Source organism: Pinus tabuliformis, chromosome X (assembly GCF_031772625.1).
Source record: "Pinus tabuliformis cultivar Carrire ecotype Pingquan chromosome X, CPIR1, whole genome shotgun sequence".
Lineage (NCBI taxonomy): Eukaryota > Viridiplantae > Streptophyta > Pinopsida > Pinales > Pinaceae > Pinus > Pinus tabuliformis.
In genome coordinates this window covers 130405472-130421755 of record NC_142308.1, presented here as the reverse complement: position 1 = coordinate 130421755, position 16284 = coordinate 130405472, and positions in this window count along the sequence as shown.

Genomic DNA, 16284 nt, shown 5'->3' with positions numbered 1-16284 from the left:
TAGATCCAACTACTTTAAATCGGAAATGATCATTAAAAATGTGTGCAGGGATGTATTCGACACTAGTATTTGGTCTCATATTATAAATCACAAGTATATGTTTGGACAAACTTTCACTACATAGATAAGCAGCGGGGCTAAGAAGAAAACTAACACATCTTTCATGTGGAAATGTATGATGAAAATTATACATTTTTTCTTGGGGTTTTTTTGATGGGAGGTTGGGGATGGATCCACGATCAAGATTGGAATTGATGCAATCAAAGGTATGGTGGGAAAGCATTCATTATCATGACATATCCTTTATTTCCTTCAGGAAAAGGAGATAATATTTCTTAAACATATTTTCTATCTTAATACACATTCTATTGACCACCAAGCATGGAAAAGAATAGGGGCTTTACAAATGCCAAATGATTTCGTTTGTGAATGGGATAAATATATTTCAAATCTTAGAAATGAAGGTATCTCCCTCAATGATCAGGATCATCACATGACATGGGGGGCATACTCAAGAAGGGGCTCTGGATGGTTAAAGACATATGCAATGGTATGCCTAGGAAAGAGAAGGAAAATTAGTTTCCAAGATGGGTTCAGGCTATATGGAAATTGAATGTTCCTAATAAAATTAAACTTTTTAGATGGTTGGAAATTCAAGACCGAATATTGATGTGGATCAACCTTCAACGTAGAGGTTACTCAGGTCCAGGGATCTTCCTCTTATACAAGAAAGACAATGTACCTACGTTTCTACACTATCCTTATGCTAGGGCACTTTCAGATGGGGTCATGGATTTTTTCTACATAGAACTACTTCGACATTATCCATATTTGATGTGTTTCCTGAGATCTTGATTCAAAACACATAAACGATATAGAGTTCTCCCTTTATACTTAATATGGCCCATCTAGCACAAACACAACACACTCATTTTTGAGAAGAAAGAACCGGTGGTTTGAGAGGATGTCATTAAAAAACTTGTTTTTCCAGTAGAATTGGACAAGAAAAACAACTCCAGAATATAGAAACATAGAGACATATGGCAAGTATTTCTAGTGGGCTTTTTTCATGGTGCATGCTCTAGGAGGAAATGTGGGTGTGATGCCTAGATAGTCATAGAACTAGGTAATTATTTCCATTTCTAGTGGGAACAGGGATAGGGAACTAAAAACAAAGTAAAGATCATAGCCCTGTGGGGAGGAGTCCCTACTGCAACAAAATGGTTAGGTATGGAACACATTTAGGTATATGGAGATGCAAAGGGAATCGTAGACTGGGCGAAGGGTTTCAATAGTTTCAATCCTCCCATACTAAACAACTAGATCAAACACATCAAAACATTGGTAAGTACCTATCAGCATATCAATTTCGATCATATTTATAGGGAGAAAAAAATGATAACATATTTACTATCTAAGAGAGGAATGTACAAAGAACCAGGTAAGTTTTTCTTGTGTGCATATGAACAAGGAGTTAGGACAAATGCTCACATCATAAACTTCTCATAGATCTTTCATGTTTTGATGGACTATGACATTTTTTTGGAAAAATGTAACGAACAAATGGACGAATTGATAGTAGATCTCATGAAGGAGAACCCTCTTGTTTTGTTTTTGTTGGAAAGATAGTTTTTTTGTGGACTGTAGATGTAAGAATCAGATGAATTGGAATTTACTGATTGTAAGAATCATATGAGGAATAGTAGAAGAAACTATACAAGTAATGTAAGGATGTGTTGATGGTCCAAATGACCTCATCAACATGTAAGGGAGACGAAACTTAAGTCAGATCCTTTTCCATTTGGAATGGTGGTTCTGACTCGTTCAATTTGGTCCAATTACCCTCTTTCTCTTCCTGCCAATTTGTGGTGTTTCTATTCCTTACCAATAGGAAGATAAATATGAGATCTACCTTCTTGCAAATCTCTTGCAAAAAAGTAAATCCTTAAGCTGAATTAACGATTTAGCTAAACCACACCTAGAGTTAACCTATGTCAGTCTAAGTGTTAGCGTAGCCTAGATGTATTATACTAACCTATGTGTTAAATTTATTCTAAATATTTGTATATGTCACTATAAATATTTTAATGTTAATATATCCTAGGCTTAGGTTAATATTACCTAAATATAATTTATACTAATAATATAATTTGTAATTATCTCATTAATTATACATTATCTAATCTAGTTAAATCAAGTTTTTAGATTAATAATAAAATTAATCCTAATTGTCCTAACTTAGCTCTATAATGTTATTTATCAAAATATAGAAATAATTAAATCTAACTAAAATGTTAAACTTAATTCTATAGTTAAATGTTACAAATAAAAGATATTATAAAATTTTACAAAAAAAAATCTTAAATAAAAAAAAGGTATAAAAGTATATACAAGTATATACAAGTATGCAATACCTTTTATATTGATCCTTTAATTATATTGATAAAAGATCTTGATCAACATAAAAGGTGATTGACTTGAGGGCTCAATCAAACCAACCCTATGTGTTTTCGTGTTTATGAGAGGACTGGATGCAAACTAAAAATGCAAATGCAAAATTACCCTAGGATGAAAAAAAAAAAGCAAGACCTATCTTGAATAGAACAAAGGTAGCTTTACTCCTACCCAATAGTGAAATGATTCTAAAAGGAGGGGGACTGCAAATGGATACAATTCATGATGTTCTTATATGCCACCAAAGTAGTATAATGACATGTAAGAAATTTAATATTCAATAAATCCAACATAAGATTTTCTATTATGCTAAAGAAATAGTTAATGATACATAATAACAAATAAAAACAAAAGAAAATTACAATTTGTTGATAAATAGTTATCAACAAATTGTTGAAAAGTTTCAATGAATTTATTAGTGAATTTCATCTCAACTCTATCAATTTCTAGCACAAATAATTGTGCAAAAAATGAATTATTATAAACTATTGAAAATTACAATATTGCTAAGATCCATTGTCATACCAGTTGCCAATAGAGTAAAATAAAACTCAAGATTACATAACCGAGATTAAGAGCAATTTGGAATTATTACAATAGTGAAAACTAAATACATATTGACCTAATATATCTGCCATAAGGTGCAATCCTTTTCTACAAAGTTATGATCCCTTACAATAGTGCAAAAATAAAACTTGCAGAGTCCCTTCTCTTCTGGATTCGAATCCTCCTCCATTGGACTCATGCACTCTCACCTGTTTTTAAAGCATTCGATACTTTACAGTTGTCCAAAATTTCTTAAAAAAATCAATTACATATGGAAAGTAATCGATCGACATTCTTTCGAGAACCGTTTTGGAAAATTAGGAAATTATGCTTTTATCTTGATCGCTAGAAATTTCTATTTTCTCTTGCACCTGCGTTGATTTCATAACTAATTAGCTCAAAACAGAGATTTGTTTCTCGGAAATTCCATGAGAATATAATTTTTGAGCTATAGTTTGCGACATGAAAGAGTGCTATTGGTCATTTGCACTAAGTTTGGCCCAATAGAAATGAAAAATGGATTTTCATTACTGTCAGAGAGTGCCAGCAAGGATTATGAGCTATCCTATAGTTTCACTGTTAAATGTTTGGAAAAATGTGTTTAATGGAGTGGGCCATTAATCCTCAAGTTCACACCTGTAAGCTAGATCCTTTGTCACGTTGACATGCAATTAGCAGCTACATTCAAGTCAAATCCCCCTCATTTTTCTGTAGGTTGCTAGTTTCCAGCTCTCATTTTAATCCTTCTTTGCTCTCATTTTCCTCAGAAAATGGTTGAATGTGAAATATCATATCACTGTTGCAATTCTGATAGAGATCTTCACAATTAAGTTCGGGTTAGATCCCTTGCATCTCATTGCCGTAAGCTTTGCACATTGTTGGAGTGGTTGACTACGTATGGTAATGAGAGGCTTGCTTTTCTGTTTACGTGTTGTGCATACTCTGTTCTTCTTCAAAATTAGGGAGATGTTGAACTTATTGCATCAAATATTATCCCAACATTCCCACAAAGTACCTGCAAAATTCCAGAAAAATCATAATTAGTTAGATAATATTAATGACTTGGATACAAATCTCATGTTGGTACGACTCTGCATGGATCTGTTGTTTCCAACAAATTCCCCAGGGGTAATATGGGATTCTAACACTCCAAATATTTTTCCTCCATTAATCTATCTGAGTCTTCCTATGAGTTCTTTTTTGCACTGATTTAGCTTTCAAAGCTTTGGATCAAATATTAGGAATTCAAGTCTTTCACCTGTATGATAAATTAGGGTTTCTTTCATTGTCTTTTTTTTCAATCAGTCTACTCCTATTATTTATAAAAAAAAGTTACAGCAAGACCACAGCCTTGAAAAGTCTTGCCCTGAAGTTGGCATTTTACAAAAATGATCTTGATCTTAGTACAGAGTAGACCTCCAGCAGTATTTTGACTTCACATAAAACTCGAAACAGCGCTGAACATAAACTAAAATGAAACATTCACAGCTAGACAATGCTAGACATAAACTAAACATTGACTGACAGAGACCTGAAACATGCATTAATGTCGAGATTAAAAAAGGAGTCGAGCTCCTACTTCAGAAACTGCAAAGAGCGGAAACCCGGGTGGGATCAGTTGTCCTCACAGGTGTATGGCTCCTCAATGACCCTACACCCGACTTGAAGTGACTCCTCAGAGTCAGAATGATGAACCGCCGAGCCTGTTGGTTCTCCTCGAGCTGGCGCACTTGGACCTGCAGGGGTTGCCGAATTCACCATAGAGGGACCTCCCATGACCTGGCGCTGATTGTCAATCGGATTCACTGTCCTCGGGTCTGCAAGAACTCCAGGATGGGCCGCTCCCGAACCCCAGACATCTTCACATTTTTCAATAGTGACTAAAACTATGAAGGTGGATTTGGCTAAAGAACACGGGATGCAGTCGCGAACAGCGGGGTGGGCAGCCTACTCACATTCAACAGTCATGACTCACCCGCGACCCCTGCCTCTACGACTTCTGGTGACAGGGGGACTGCTACGACTAGGTTCCAGCGCGTCCGAGGAAGAGTAAGAAATGGGGGTAGACTACTGAGAGGTGGCACAACCGCAAGAGCCGCCACGCCTGCTCCCCATTGTGGGCCGTTCACGCGGCATGGCAATGTGTAGAGGCTTGTCAAAGGAGCGGATACACGGAGAGGAATGGCAACAAGTCCAGTGCCTAGAGTGAAGCGGAAATAGAACCCCGACTGAACCGTAAGAATCTGGAACCAGAGCCCAGCGTTTATGGTATGCTCTTGAGCCGAGTAAGGGAATGACAAGCCTAAGCTCGCTAGCAGAATAGCTCAGTGAAACACACAACGCAGCAATCCATAAGGCCGCAGAGGTCTGCGACGAAGCCGCGGGAATGATGAGCTTATGGAGCGCCATAGCACAGTTAACCATGAGACTGATGGAGGAAATAAATGCCTTCATTAATATGCTTGTGTGAGACCAGCTCGCCCGTCCAGTGCAATAACCCGTGGCGCGTTTGAGCTGACACCTGCCCATTTGATACGCCACCATCGTACCATCCGACCTGTCAAGCACCCGCATCAAGGAGGGTTTCCTTCATTGTTGGAGAACGCCATCGATTCTTTTTCTCACACCTGCACAATTAAACAATACAAAGGCATTAGTATTATTAGCAAGAAAACCAACACGTGTCAATATAACTTAAAAAAAAGTTGTAATAATATATTCCTTGCCAACGATAAAATGAATTGTAGAAGACTACGTTCAATGGTGAATTGGTTGTGTGGAAGGTATGTGGAAAAGAAAACGATGGGAGAAATCTTCCATGCAATCATAATTATAATTATTATAAAAATTCATGTTGACCAACAAATTTCGCACCTTTCTCACCTCTCGATAAGATTATCCCGATTTGGGAGAGAAAGTACAAATCTCATAATAATAATTTTGATTAAAAGATTGATATGCTTTTCAGTGGTTTTTCATATCAAGAAACAATAAGGATCACACCCACATTAAATATGGATGTATGTTAGTTATGAGTTGGTGTGATTGTGCTAGAACTTGATGTATGCGCTTGAATTGTTAGGGGCTCATGTAACAGTTGGGTGTGTGTTATATTATTTTGACGACTACGCCACGCATGGAGGGCTGACAGGGGGTAGTAGCCCTCTTGCATGGGGTCTGAGGCAACACACTCAGAAATGTTTTTTTGACCCTATATTAGATGGACACGCCTACCTATGATTTTTTGCGTGGATTGCGCACATGGTTTTGGGCATGATGGTTTTCTGGCCATGGTATTTTGTAGAGTGAGTCAAGGAACTATGGTTATGTTCTAATCGAGGGTTAATGGATTAAGGTTTATATATGCTTCGACATGTGTATATATGTATTGTGACATTGAAAGGAATATAATGAAAAATCAATCTGGTAGTCCCAGTTTTGGGATCTAGAGGAAAATATCTGTGTATATAGTATTTATGTTTTATTCTCTTTCCATTGTTTATTTTCTTTTTTTTAGAATTTGTATGTAGGTAATTTATGTATGAGGTTAAAACATAGATTTGTTATCAAAGTTGTTTTGGTTTCAAGGGGACGTCTTTGTTGTTGGGGGGTTTTTTTGGCCTATGGTAGACGTTGTTCAGTGGGAGATATGCGGGATCGATACTTATGGTGAAAGAAGATGACGAGCTGTGGAAACATACAAAATCGAGAAATTCAATGGTGAGAGTTTTGAGTTGTGGAAACTCAAGATGGAGCATGTCTTGGTGGATAAATATCAGTGGATCACAAAAGATCAAGGTACCAAACCAACATCAATGTTAGCTGAACACTAGGCGAAGTTGGATCAAAAGGAGAAGAGCACAATAGAATTGTGTGTCTCAAATTCAGTGTTGCTAAATGTATTAGGGGAAGATTTGGCGAAGGCTTTGTGGGACAAGTTAAGGACATTGTACCAATTTAAATCTCTCATGAACAAACTTTTCTTATGGAAAAAGTTGTGTGACCTGAGGATGAAAGATGGAGACTTGATGAGAGAGCATCTCAATGCGTTTAATAAAGTTGTAAGCCAATTATTATCTTTTGATATTAAAATTTCAGATGAAGATAAGTGCATCAACTTGTTGTGTTCTCTACCAGATTCGTGGGATAGTCTAGTTGTAGCAATAGGTAGTAATGCAATTGCCTTGCAATTTAATGAAATAGTCTCATCCTTACTATCAGAGGAGATGAGACACAATAATATTGAGGGCTAGAATGGTGATGCCTTTTTTGTACAAGGACGGTTCGAGAACAGAAACAAAAATAAGTCATCAAGTGGGAGATCTAAATTGAGAGGGAGATCTGATATTTAGGAGAACCTATAAAGGCATGCTAGAAATACAGAAAGGAAGGGCACTTCAAATGAGACTGTAAATTTAAAGCTATTGAGAAAAGAAAGGGATCCGATGATGTTCTTTCTCCAGAGGCGAAAACCACCTCAGATGAAGGTGGGGATGTGTACATGGCTTCTTCTTTAAGTACACATGTAGATCATGAGGCATTGTTGATTTATTTAGGTGCATCTTTTCACTTCACTCCCCATAGGGAGTGGTTATGCGAGTATGAGAAATATGATGGTGGTGATGTCTTCTTAGGGGATGATAGGAATGCTATAATCATTGGTCGTGCAAACTTCAAGCTGAAGTTGCAAGGTGGATGGATTAGAACACTTTCGGGTGTTTTGCATATTCGTGCATTGGCCAGAAATCTGATTTTTGTAAGCAAGCTATATGATGCAGGTGTAAAAACAGTGTTCAAAAAAGATACCTATAAGATGGTTCACGGAGAACTCTATTGATGCGAGGAGTTCGGATTGGAACTCTGTACAAGTGTCAGGGTATCACTGTTATTCATGGGTGCAACAATTCTGTGGTTCTTGAAAGTGGAGCAGAAAATCTAGTAGTCTGTTGAGTGAAGACTATGCTATTGCATCAAAGGCTTAGACATATTGAAGAGAAGGGCCTTCAAATACTTCATGGTAATGGTATGGTAGAAGGTATGTCTAATTTCTCTTTGGATTTTGATTTCTTTGAAAATTGTGTATATGGGAAGTAGAATTGAGTGAATTTCCCCTTTTGTGCTAAGAAGGTGCACAGTGATGTGTTTGGACTTGTGTCAATTCCAGCATTAGGTAAGTCTGTGTATTATGTATCATTTATAATTGACTTCTCAAGGAATACATGGATATATTTCCTCAGGAAGAAATCTGAATTTTTTGATAGGTTTAAAAAAATTAAGGCTCTCATGGGAAACAAGACAAAGAAGAAGATAAAGGTGTTGAGCACAGATAATGGTGGAGAGTTTTGCAACAAGGAATTTGAAGAGTTATGTAAGACGTGTGGTATAGAATGATAGAAGACTATTCCATACACACCTCAACAAAATGGAGTTGCAGAAATAATGAAGAGGACATTGATGAAAAAGGCAAAAAGCATGCTTAGTGGTGTCGAGTTAGGATAAGAATTCTTTGCAGAGGCAGTGGAGACTGCATGTTACCTCGTCAACAAATCACCTTCATCATCATTAGAGGATAAGAATCCACAAGAGGTATATAATGGTAAGAAACATTCTCTTTCACATCTGAGGGTATTTGGATGTGATGCATATGTACATGTTTCAAAGGAGAAAAGAAAAAAATTGAATAGTAAATGTGAAAGGTGCATCTCTATTGGGTATAAAGATGGTTTAAAAGGTTATAAGCTTTGGAACCAAAAAACAAGGAAGGTTGTGTACATAAGAGATGTGGTGTTTAGAAAGGTGAAAATGTTATTAAATATGTTATGCTAAATATTAATCTATGTTACTATAAATATTTTAATGTTAATATATCCTATGCTTAGGTTAATATTACTTAAATATATGTTATATTAATAATATAATTTGTAACTATGTTATTAATTATACATTATCTAATCTAGTTAAATCAAGTTTTTATATTAATAATAAAATTAATTCTAATTGTCCTAAGTTAGCTCTATAATGTTATTTATCAAAATAAAGAAACAATTAAGTCTAACTAGAATGTTAAAGTTAATTCTATAGTTAAATGTTACAAATTAAAGATATTATAAAATTTAACAAAAAAATCTTAAATAAAAAAATAAAATAGAAGTATATACAAAATATGAAATATTTTTTATATTGATGCTTTAATTATATTGAAAGATCTGGATCAACATAAAAGGTGATTGACTTGAGGGCTCAATCAAACCAACCCTATGTGTTTTATGAGAGGACTTGATGCAAACTAAAAATGAAAATGCAAAATTATCTTAGGATGAAAGAAAGAAAGCAAGGCCTATCTTCAATAGAAGAAAAGTAGATTTACTTCTACCAAAGAGTGAAATGATTCTAAAAGAAGGGGAGGGACTGCCAATTGATATAATTCATGATGTTCTTATATGCCACCAAAATAGTACAATGACATGTAAGAAATTTAATCTTCAATAAATCCAACATAAGATTCTCTATTATGCTAAAGAAATAGTTCATGAAACATAATAACAAATAAGAACAAAAGAAAATCACAATTTGCAGATAAATAATTATCAACAAATTGTTGACAAGTTTCAATGGATTTATTAGTAAATTTCATCTCAACACTGTCAATTTCTAGCATAAATAGCTGCACAAAAATGAATTAGTATAAACTATTGAAAATTACAATATTGCTAAGATCCATTGTCATACTAGTTGCCAATAGAGTAAAATAAAACTCACGATTACAGAATCGAGATTAAGAGCAATTTGGACTTATTACATTAGTGAAAACTAAATACATAGTGACCTAAAATCTCTGCCTTAACATGCAATCGTTTTATACAAAGTTATTATCCCTTACAATAGTGTAGAAATAAAATTGCAGAGTCACTTCTCTTCTGGATCCGAACCCTCCTCCATTGGACTGATGCGCTCTCACCTCTTCTTAAAGCATTTGATACTTTACAGTCCTCCAAAATTTCTTAAAAAAAATCAATTACATATGCCAAGTAATGGATCGACATTCTTTCAGGAACCGTTTTGAAAAATTAGGAAGCTTTTATATTGATCGCTACAAATTTCTATTTTCTTCTGCACCTGCCTTGATTTCATAACTAATTAGCTCAAAACAGAGATTTGTTTCTCGGAACTTCCATGAGAATATAAATTTTGAGCTATAGTCTCTGAGATGAAAGTGTGCTATTGGCCGTCTGCACAAATTCTCGCCCAAGGGAAATGAAAAATGGATTTTCATAACTGTCAGAAAGAGCCAGCAAGACTTATGAGCTATCCTATTGTTTCACTATTAAATGTTTAAAACTGGGTGTAATGGAGTAGGTCGTTAATCTTCAAGTTCACACCTGCAAGCTAGATCCTTTGTCATGTTGACATGCAATTAGCAGCTACATTCAAGTCAAATCCCCCTCATTTTTCTGTAGGTTGCTAGTTTCCAGCTCTCATTTTAATCCTTCTTTGATCTTATTTCCCTCAGAAAATGGTTGAATGTGAAATATCATATCACTGTTGCAATTCTGATAGAGATCTTCACAATTAAGTTCGGGTTAGATCCATTGCATCTCATTGCCATAAGGTTTGCTCATTGTTGGAGTGGTTGACTACGTATGGTAATGAGAGGCTTGTTTTTCTTTTTACGTGTTGTGCATACTCTGTTCTTCTTAAAAATTAGGGAGATGTTGAACTTATTGCATCAAATATTATCCCAACATTCCCACAAAGTACCTGCAAAATTCCAGAAAAATCATAATTAGTTAGATAATATTAATGACTTGGATACAAATCTCATGTTGGTACGACTCTGCATGGATCTGTTGTTTCCAACAAATTCCCCAGGGGTAATATGGGATTCTAACACTCCAGATATTTTTCCTCCATTAATCTATCTTAGTCTTCCTATGATTTTTTTTTGCACTGATTTAGCGTTCAAAGCTTCGGATCAAATATTAGGAATTCAAGTCTTTCACCTAGTATGATAAATTAGGGTTTCCTTCATTGTTGGAGAACGCCATCGATTCTTTTTCTCACACCTGCACAATTAAACAATACAAAGGCGTCAGTATTGTTGACAAGAAAACCAACACGTGTCAACATAACTTAAAAAATAGTTGTAATAATATATTCCTCGCCAACGATAAAATGAATTATAGAAGACTACGTTCAATGGTGAATTGGTTGTGTGTGGAAGGTAGATGGAAAGGAAAACGATGGGAGAAATCTTCCATGCAATCATAATTATAATTATTATAAAAATTCATGTTAACCAACAAATTTCGTGGCTTTCTCACCTCTAGATGAGATTATCGCGATTTAGGAGGGAAAACACAAATCTCATAATAATAATTTTGATTTAAAGATTGATATGCTTTTCAATGGTTTTTCGTATCAAGAAACAATAAGGACGAGAGCCACATTAAAGATGAATGTATGTTGGTCATGCATTGGTGTGATTGCGCTAGAACTTGATGTATGAGCTTGAATTGTTAGGGGCTCATGTCACTGTTGTGTGTGTTATATTTTTTCTATGACTACGCCATGTGCGGAGGGTTGGCATGGGAGTAGTAGCCCTGTTGCATGGGGTCCGAGGCAATGCACTGGGAAATGTGAGCTTGAATTGTTAGGGGCTCATGTCACTGTTGTGTGTGTTATATTTTTTCTATGACTACGCCACGTGCGGAGGGTTGGCATGGGAGTAGTAGCCCTGTTGCATGGGGTCCGAGGCAATGCACTGGGAAATGTTTTTTTGACCCTATATTAGGTGGACATGACTACCTATGATTTTTTGCGTGGATTGCGCACACGGTTTTGGGCATGATGGTTTTCTCGCCATGGTATTTTGTAGAGGCCGTCAAGGGAACTATGGTTATGTTCTAATCCACGGTTAATGGATTGGGGTTTATGGATGCTTCGACATGTGTATATATGAATTGTGACATTGAAAGGAATATAATGAAAAATCAATTTGGTAATCCCAATTTTGGGATCTAGGGCAAAATCTCTGTGTATATAGTATTTATGTTTTATTCTCTCGCCATTTTTTATTTTCTATTTTTTAGAATTCATATGTAAGTAATTTATGTATGAGGTTAAAACGTACATTTGTTATCAAAGTTGTTTTGGCTTCACAGTGACGCATTTGCTATTGAGGGGTTTTCCTCGGGGCTATGGTAGACCTTGTTCAATGGGAAATATGTGGGATCGATACTTGTGGGGAAAGAAGATGATGAGTAGTGGAAAGATAGAAATCAAGAAATTTAATGGTCAGAGTTTTGAGTTGTGAAAAATCAAGATGGATAATCTACTCATGGATAAATATCAGTGGATCATGAAAGATCCAGGTACTAAACCAACATCAATGTTAGCTGAACACTGGGCAAAGTTTGATCAAATGGCAAAGAGCACAATACAATTGTGTGTTTCAGATTCAATATTGTATTGTTGAATGTATCACGGGAAGGCTTGGTGAAGGCTTAGTGGGACAAGTTAGGGACATTGTACCAATCTAAGTCTCTCGTGAACAAACATTTCTTACGGAAAAAGTTGTATAACCTAAGGATGTAAGATATAAATTCAGTGACAGAGCATCTGAATGCCTTTAATACAGTTGCAAACCAATTATTATATTTTGATATTAAAATTTCATATGAAGATAATTGCATAAACTTGTTGTTTTCTCTACCAGATCCGTGGGATAGTCTGGTTGTAGGAATAGGTAGCAATGCAACTACCTTACAGTTTGATGAAATAGTCTCATCTTTGCTATCAGAGGAAATGAGACAAAATAATATTGACGGCTAGAATGTTGATGCCTTGTTTGTACGAGGACGGTCTGAGAATAGAAACAAAAATAAGTCCTCAAGTGGGAGATCTAAATCTAGAGGGAGATCTAAATATTTAGGAAAACCTATAAAGGTGTGTTGGAAATGCAGAAAGGAATGACACTTCAAAAGGGACTATAAATCAAAATATCTTGAGAAAGAAAAGGGATCCAATGATGTTCCTTCTTGAGAGGCGAAAACCACCTCAGATGAAGGTGGGGATGAGTATTTGGCTTCTTCTTCAAGTACACGTGTAGATCATGAGACATGGTTGATTGATTCAGGTGTATCCTTTCACTTCACTCCCCATAGGGAGTGGTTATGCGAGTATGAGAAATATGATGTTGGTGATGTCTTCTTAGTGGATGACAAGAATGCTAGAATGATTGCTCGTGGAAAATTCAAGTTGAAGTTGCAAGGTGGAAGGATTAGAACAATTTTAGGTGTTCTGCATATTCTTGCATTGGCCAGAAATCTGATTTCTGTAAGCAAGTTGGATGATGCAGGTGTAAAAATAGTGTTCGAGAAAGATACCTATAAGATGGTTCGAGAAGAACTCTATTGATGTGAGGAGTTCGGATTGGAACTCTGTAGAAGTGTCAGGGTAGCACTGTTATTCATGGGTGCAACAATTTTGTGGTGCCTGAAAGTGGAGTAGAAAATCTAGTGGTCTATAGAGAAAAGACCATGTTATGGCATCAAAGGCTTAGACATATTGCAGAGAAGGGCCTTCGAATACTTCATGGTAATGGTATGGTAGAAGTTATGTCTAATTTCTCTTTGGATTTTGATTTCTCTGAAAATTGTGTATATGGGAAGCATAATTGAGTGAGTTTCCCCTTTGGTGCTAAGAGGGTGAAATAAATATTAAAACTTGTGAACAATGATGTGTTTGGACCTGTGTCAATTCCATCATTGGGTAAGTCTGTGTATTATGTATCATTTATAGGTGAATTCTCAAGGAATACATAGATATATTTCCTGAGGAAGAAATATGAATTTTTTGACAGGTTTAAAAGATTTAAGGCTCTCGTGGAAGACCGAATAAAAAAGAAGAGAAAGGTTTGGGGCACAGATAATGTTGGAGAGTTTTGCAAGAAGGAATTTGAAGAGTTCCGTAAGAAGTGTGGTACAGAATGACATAAGACTACTCCATACACTTCTCAACAAAATGGAGTTGCAGAAAGAATGAATAGGACATTGACGGAAAAGGTAAGAAGCATGCTTAGTGGTGCTGGGTTAGGACATGAATTCTCAGCAGAGGCAGTGGAGAGTACATGTTACCTAGTCAACAGATCACCGTCATTAGTGTTGGAGGATAAAAATCCACAGGTGGTATAGATTGGTAAGAAAACTTCTCTTTCACATTTGAGGGTATTTGGATGTGATGCATATGTACATGTTCCAAAGAAGAAAAGAAAAAAGTTGGATAGTAAATATGAAAGGTGTATCTTTATTGTGTATAAGGATGGGTGAAAAGGTTATAAAATTTGGAGCCCAGGAACAAGGAAGGTTGTGTACATCAGAGATGTGGTGTTTAGAGAGATGAAAGATGTTATTAAACATGAATTCCTACTAAAGGAACCTGAGAAGATAGAATTTAAAGCTAAAGGTGGAAGAATGAGACTCTACAGCAGAAGAGGAACCAGAATATGAAGAGCCACAAACTCCAACTATGAGAAGATGAGTTCGAGAAAGAAGACAACTGAAAAGGTATAGTCCATATTATTTCTATTCAAATTTTACTTTATCTATTACTGATGATGATGTGAGAATTGTTGAAATGTGGCAACAAGAATATTCCAATTTTAATTTGTCTTTGAATTAAAATTGTGAATTAAAATCGAATTTGGTCTCACCAACTACTTGGAAATAATTAATTAATTCATTATGGATTAATTAGTTTGAGAAATTCAAGTTAGAATTCTTTCTGAGGTCATGCAAGAGCTATCCCTTAAATTAAGGAGATAAGATTGAATTATATTTGAGTTGTAATTAGTTAACTCAGTTTACTGAGTTAAGTCCAGTTAAATTAGTTCCAAACTGTTTGAGGAACTAATTGTGAGTTATCAGTTAGTTGATGCATGCATGCATTCAACCAGTGTACTTCAGATAACTGAAGATTCCCTCATCAGTAGCTCATGCATTTCTATTCTGAGAAAGACCCAACTGAACTAAATGTTAAGGAAAATGTACTATCAGTTGCATGTATTTTCCTATAAAGAAAATTCATGCATGCAGAAGGAAGATTTACTTGAGGATTGCACAGTTTTGATAGCATGTGAGAGTAGTGTTCCACTTGGTGAGGTGAGAATCATCCACTAGGAACAACGCAAGGAAATAGGAGCTTGGAGGGCAGAGGAGAAGGTTTGTGAGAAGCTAGGATTGATGTGAACATATGTGAGGATTGTACTGAGAGCTGGCTAGCTGTGAGAGCTAAGGATTTTTATAATTCCTATGTATTTCCACCTTGTATGATAATACAAATAGTGAGGTTTTTAGCTAAGGCTTTCCCCAAAGTATTTTCATGTGTATTGTGTGATTGATTCTTCTTCCTCTGATTATATGTGTTTAGCTCGATCTTGCTTAATCTTTAAGCTTTCAAAAATTGATAGTAGAAGTAGGTTATACTTTTCTGCTTTGATTTATATTGCATTATTAGGTTAACCCACACACAGATTTTCTACATGGTATTGGAGCCTAGTGTATCGAAGCTATGAAAAGTATACTGAGAAGAGAATTCAAAGTTTGAAGTTCAAGGTTGCAGGTGCAAAATTGAATTCTTATCATACTTCAAGGTTGGCCAATGGATTTCTATGGCTTGAGACTTGAGTATGCCTTGGAAGGTAGCTTGAATTACATAGCATGGAAAGATCACATGGAGGTTTTATTAGAAGACAATGGCTTGAAGGAATTTATTGATTAAGAAATCCAAAAGCCAGCTTCAACTAAAGCACAAGAGTTGGCTGAGTGGAAGAAGTGTGTGGCGAAGGTGAGACAGATCATCCTTGAGGGAGTTCGAGACAATATTGTCTCAAGTCCCCGTGGGAAGGATACTCTATTTTCAATGTGGAAGACATTGAAGGACCTCTATCAAAACAGTAGCAACCAGAGGAAATTAGCGCTCAAGGATAAGCTTCGAAGGATCAGGATGGGGAGTTGTTTGTGTCTCAGGGAAAGTATGCCAACATGATACTCAGGAAATTCTACATGGAGAAGTGCAAGCCCTTGCAGACTCCTCTAGTTGGTAACTGGAGGAAGGATGATGCTACTTTAGGAAAAATAGTGGGGGCTACTGTGTACAGGTAGCTTGTGGGTTCACTGATGTACTTAGTGAACACATGACCAGATTTGTGCTATGCGGTGAACCAGCTGAGTCAAGAGATGGTTCAGCCTACCAAGATGTTTTGGAAGATGACAAAGCATGTATTGA